The 6,478-nt window shown below is 34.1% G+C and overlaps 1 long non-coding RNA gene across 1 annotated transcript; it reads left to right on the forward strand.

Annotated features, from left to right (window-relative positions):
* The first annotated feature begins 457 nt into the window (after positions 1–457).
* LOC113648131 lies at positions 458–5,786 on the forward strand. The gene is made up of 3 exons (XR_003441831.2): positions 458–655; positions 2,338–2,387; positions 2,507–5,786. It is a non-coding gene; the product is annotated as an uncharacterized LOC113648131 (long non-coding RNA).
* Positions 5,787–6,478: the final 692 nt, after the last annotated feature.

Raw genomic sequence — 6,478 nt, forward strand, 5'->3', positions numbered from 1 at the left:
CATCATGTCTTTTCAGTTTAGATATCAGTTTATAGTTACCTTTAATGCTGTGTAACGTCCATTAAACAAGTTACTTCCTCCTGCTCTGACTGGTTCAACTGTTTTGACTCTGAAGTCCCTGTGAGTCAGTTGTTACTATAGAAACAAAAGTCAAGTAGATCTTTATTGTCATTCCTCTATTTGTCCAGGATCATGTTAACACAGATAATAATACACAAGACTACTTAAATAAAGTGCAAACACGCAACTGTGTGACAGTAAATACACTGAAAAAGTAATACAGAGAACAAAAATAAACGAATACACAATGCAATACCGTATATACACAGAGCATGAGCTGTAATGATGATGTACTAAAATGAGTGCATTAATCTAAAACTGTGATTTGGTGTTGCACTGCTGTCAAAGCTGCCATCTTCCATTGTGTGCTTGTTATGAGGGTAACCACAACATTCAGACCAATCACAACAGCAGCTCAACACCACTGTGTTATAGTAATGTAGTATAAACTGTATGAAACTTTAACAGACTCTGTTTCTGTTTAGCGTGTTGGAGTTTTTATACTGGTTTTCTATCTAGTGATTCTCAGTGAGCTGGAACTGAACTTTCAGAGCTGATTAAACTTCACTCCAAGTTTCTCAGTTTCATCACTCTGGTACGAATATTTATTATTATTATTATTATTATTATTATTATTATTATTATTATTATTATTATTATTATTATTATACTGACTGCACACACAAGTAAATAAATTATTTAAATGTTTCTAGAATAAAATCAATGAAATTCTGAAATTAGATCTTAGAATCTAAATGTCAGATGTCTGTGCAGTAAAGGGGAAATTATATGCTACAGTAAAAAAAAAAGTTAGGGAAACAAGGGATTTTTTTAGGATTGTATGTATCTTATGAGTTTGTTTTGTATCTTTTATTCTTTTGTTGAACGTTTTAAGAATTTAAATAGAACTGATAAAACACTTTAATACTAATGTATTACTAAGGTATTTATTTATTATTTATTTATTAATGTATTAGTTATGAGTTATTATTTTTGATTTAAATGTTTCTTACTGAGAAGATTCATTCATTCATTCGTTCATTTTCTACCGCATATCCGAACTTCTCGAAGATGAATCTGTTAAAACACAGGAGTACACAATAAATAAAGACACTTCAGACTTTCTCACGCTTCCTAAAGTATCCCTTCTACCTGGATGTACTATATCATGTATAAATAATACATCACCTATTTTCTATAGGAAAAATACATTTCATCGTGAACATATCAGTGTATTAGATTATATACTATATAAAACCCATTATATATCACATTACATATAACAGACTACAGAAAACTCGTTAGTCAATACACTTCACTTTCATTAGCATCGATTTTTCCTTAATAAACTTTAGAATAACCTTCACATGTTTAAACCTCTCAGCTCAGGAGGTGCTATATTTTTTCTATTAGCCAAAACACACACACACACACACACACACACACACACACACACACACACACACACACACACACACACACACACACACACACACACACACACACACACACACTATAAACCTCAAAATACTTAGCACTTTCCTCATCCATCTCATTAGCTGCTGAGGCAAGTGGGAACTCAGTAAAATAACCCTAAAACATCATTACACACACACACACACACACACACACACACACACACACACACACACACACACACACTTTTGTGAGGCATAAAGATGAGTAAAAGCAGAGCTCTGGTTTCTTTATAACACTTTTATTCCAGCTACAAATGACTCCAACTCAGCAATTAAACCAACACAGACCACATATGAAGTCCATCTCTCTCTCTCTCTCTCTCTCTCTCTCTCTCTCTCTCTCTCTCTCTCTCTCTCTCTCTCTCTCACTCACTCTTTCTCTCAATTCAATTCAATTCATTCAAAATGAGCTTTATTGGCATGACAATTTGTATATGTATTGCATTTACAAGGGAAGAAAACACATTCTATGATCAACAAACATAAATGAACCAACAAATAAAAGGTCAAACTCTATAGGCATAAGTGAGGTGTGGTTTCATGAGCGCATTACCAATTGGTTGAATCCTCCCTCTTGTCATGGCAGGTATAGATGTAACAAGCTGAAACTAAAATGCAGTCTCTTTTTTCTCCCAACAAATATTGGGGTTTTGTGTAGTTCTCCAGTTTAATGAAGTCTGGAAAATTCATTTCAAATTTGGGAAAGAATTGTTTTCAAATTTCCTCATAGGACAGGTGGTTAAGAAATGGAGCTCTGTCTCTACCTCTCTCTCTCTAAACATTTTTATAATAATTTCAGGGTAGGTTGAGGATGTGGATCAGGACAGCAGTGTTATGATACAATCCATGGTGAGAAATGTGAAATAGTTTCTATGTGCATGGTTTTATCATTAAAAATACTCAGTGTGTTTAAATTTACATACTCTCTCATTTTCTGTCATTTTTTTTTTTCTTTTTTTTTATTTCAGTTGAGGAGCTGTAAAACTGCAGCTGACTTTTACCCCTACAAGCTTTATTTCACCCGTATCAGCGACAGGACTGTAGGAAAACACAGCGGCCCATAAAAACCCAATAAAGCCGCCAGACCACAGGAGAGACGCTGAAGTCCGGAACAGTTTAAAACACCAAAGAGGGACGAAGTGAGTTCAGCTTCATTTTACTGAGCTGTCTCTCAGGTTTATTAGATTCCCATAAATTCAAAAAAGACATTTTTCTGCTGCAGTGTCAGAATAAATCTGTGTCCCAAATCACATACACTGATCTCATACTAAAGAATATTTATTATGAAGTACACTCACCCTGATCAGTGAGATCAGAACCTCTCCCACTGTTCTGGAGAATCAGTCAAAACAGCACAAACAGGAGACTCCACTGAATCAGGTGGAACAGGAGAAATAGTCAAATCAGGAGAATTAGTTCAATCAGGATAATCAGAGACTTGGCTGAATCAGTTGAATCATAAGCAACAGACAAAACTGGAAACTCAGCAGGTCCAGGAGGATTAGATAAATAAGGAGAATCTGTAGAATATTTTTTAATCTTCAAGTCAAACCAAACGAATAAGAAGAGACAGTAGAATCAAGAAAGCCTAGAGAATCAGAAGGATCAGTCTAATCAGGAAAGTAAGAAGAATCATGATGATATGAAGAATCAGTAGGATCGGGAGAATCGGCATCATAAGACTGACAAAGAAAATGAGTTGAATCAGGATAATACATTAAATCAGGATAAATCAGGAAACTCAAAAAGAAGGACTCTTTTAATCAATTTAATTTATAGGAATCAGTTAACTTAGGAGAATCAAAACAATCAGTCGAATCAGATTAATCAAGATGAAAAAATAATTATTTAAATCAGTCAATGTTGTACATATTATGTCTTCTTTAACTTTGTTTGTACCTTTAACCTGTAAAACTCAAGTCCACTTCATTGTTAGACAACTGTAAAACTCACAAATCAGTTGACTAGCAGGGTGGAGTTTTATTTCTAATGTTTATACGATTCAGGGCAGTCATTCCTTTGTGAATGGAAAGCTCTTCAAATACAGGTCCACACTATACAGGATTTTGCTCTGATTTTCTTTCTTACTTGAATATCTATAAATCATGTCTGTATAAGCAGTCAGGTGATTCATTATTTAAAATGATTCACTAAAATGATTCAGTATAACTTAGATTTAATACTAACATAAAAAGCAGAAATGATTTATTTCAGATATTAGAGCACTGATTGATTCTCTCTTTGTTAGTGTATTATGGTATAGTGTGATGAGTTTTAACCGATCATACAGCATGTGTGCTACAGTAGAGGTACACGTGTACTCTGCTTGTGTGGTCTACAACATGCATGTGGAACAAGAGGTCAGAGGTGATGCTGACGCAACCGTTTAGCACCTGTTAGCACCAGTGGCGCATGAACATTGTCTGCATTTTTCCAAGGACGAGTTCAAAGAGGATTCAAAGATGTGATCGTGTTCGAAAACAATGCTATTGTTTTGATAACTGAACAAAATATAATCGTCCTTCACTTCCTGTGAAGAGAGAGAGAGAGAAAACAATCAAATAAATACACTAATAATGATGAGAGAAAATTAAAAGAGGAAAAGAGTAGCATGTTTAAACTTAATAATAAGAGTAGCTAGCATGTAGCTGTTCATGCGAAAGTTTCTCATGAACAGCTACAGTACATGCTAGTTGCTAGCATGCCATAGCTAGCATAAACCTTATTATTCTCAGTTATTATAGCTAGCTTATTCTCAGGGGATGTTAACAACTGTTAGTCAGTTGTCGAGCAACAGGGTTCTTATTTCCCCAAAGTCATCTCTCAGCACAGTGCATGGTGTTCATGTGGGATCATTTGCTTAGGTTTTCAGGGTCATATGTTTATATTTCTGCTCTAATACTGTCTCTGCCAATTTCTTATCACTGGTGTATTTCCTGCTCTGTGTTTAGTGTTTTATTCATTTGTCATTGTATTCCCTGCTGTTTCTGAGTTTCTGTGTGTAGATTGTAAATTTCTCAGTTTCTGTGTGAACTTTTGTAATTGTGTGTTTTTTCACATTCTGTTGTTTTATCGTAGATCTCGTACTTCTTCTTGGCTTTGATCCTCTATTTATTTCTCATTTAATTGTTACGGATTACTCATATTTAATGCTGTATTCCTGAGCTTTGGACCCAGCTTTGAAAATACAGAATGGCCTGAGTTTACACTCGTGAATCTTTAGCGTCTGGACTCCTCATGCTGAGAAGAGGACATTTCCCAGTTTGTGATGTTTGGAGTGTAAGGTTTTGGCTAAAAACTCATTTGGCGGAAAAGTTTCTGCAAACCTAGAGGAATTTCACTGTTTAGCACACTGGGGGGAATAACACACTGCACAGAGAGGTCACATTGACACACAATACAAAAAATAAAGAAATAAAATGAACATATCAAATGCATAATTAGTGCAGAGCTACATTAGTAGCTCACTGATTGCACAAAGTGCTGAGTCTGGAGAAGGAATTTAGCCACGCAGTAGAGTGTTACACATTAATCCCTCTATTCTGTGTGTGTGTGTGTGTGTGTGTGTGTGTGTGTGTGTGTGTGTGTGTGTGTGTGTGTGTGTGTGTGTGTGTGTGTGTGTGTGTGTGTGTGTGGTTTGTTAATCTCACACTACCAATTATCCCAGCAGGCTTTGGCTCTGACCCACTGGCTGTGAAGCTCTGAGCCACATTGAGCTTTTGTTCTTTGTGATAACACACAAGTTGATATAAAAATAAATAGATAAAACACACACAAGCCATAATAACATGCTAACAGTCACTGATAAAACATACATCTGTTCATCTTTTTGTTAGAAGCTTCATGTGTAGAGTGAAATATTAATTTTCTCCATGGTTAAAGGTGTATTAAATTGCATTACATAAGCGCTTTCGCTACATGTTTAGCATTGGAAGTGCAGTAACATTAGATTTGCTAATTAATTCAGCATCAATTTCTAGAAATAATTAAGAACTGTTTGGTTTATCGGACTGTTTCACTAAATGCCGCTGAATTTTGGATTCTGAATAGTCATCAGGTGATGGTTTTTTAAACAGATGCACTGCTCTGCTCTATTTACAGACCATACTTCACCTGGACATTCTAAGGACACTTTAACTCTGGACTTGCACAGCACAGTGCCACTTTATACACTATTTACACACCATACTGCACCTGGACACTTTAAGGACAATCTTTAAAAACCATACACATTTATGTATATGTATATTTATGTATATGTATATACATTATTTCTCCTTTTATATTTTCATATATAGTTTTTAATATAGTTTTCTTATATAGTTTATGCTTTTTTTATTATTTTATTATTATTATTATTTTTTTTTTTTGCTTTTTTATACTTTTTATTCTAATACTGGACAGATGCATAAAGCATTTCTCTGCATGTCACACCCTGTATGTATGTGTATGTGACAAATAAAATTTGATTTGATTGACATTAAAACTCACAGGTTTATATTTTCCATGCCACGGTTGCCTCCGGCTTGCTCATTAGGAATAGGGATAGATATATAGTATTTTAAATTTTAAGATAATATTAAATTAATTTTAAACTTTATTTATTTATTTGTTTCTTTGTTTGTTTGTTTTCATCATCATCATCTTCTTCTTCTTCTTCTTCTTCTTCTTCTTCTTCTTCTTCTTATTATTATTATTATTATTATTATTATTATTATTATTATTATTTCTTTTTTTCTCTCTCTTCTGTTTCCATATTTCTGTAAAGCTGCTTTGAGAAAATGTTAAAAGCGCTATACAAATAAATTGAATTGAATTGAATTGAAATATTAATGCACTTGGTCTAATATGTTATATCGATAGTAATAACTCAGTCTCAGGGACTTGTATGACACATAAACATAGACATGTATTTGTGTGACACATAAACCAATTTATGT

The sequence above is a fragment of the Tachysurus fulvidraco genome, chromosome 2, assembly GCF_022655615.1.
Source record: "Tachysurus fulvidraco isolate hzauxx_2018 chromosome 2, HZAU_PFXX_2.0, whole genome shotgun sequence".
In the NCBI taxonomy this organism is placed as follows: domain Eukaryota; kingdom Metazoa; phylum Chordata; class Actinopteri; order Siluriformes; family Bagridae; genus Tachysurus; species Tachysurus fulvidraco.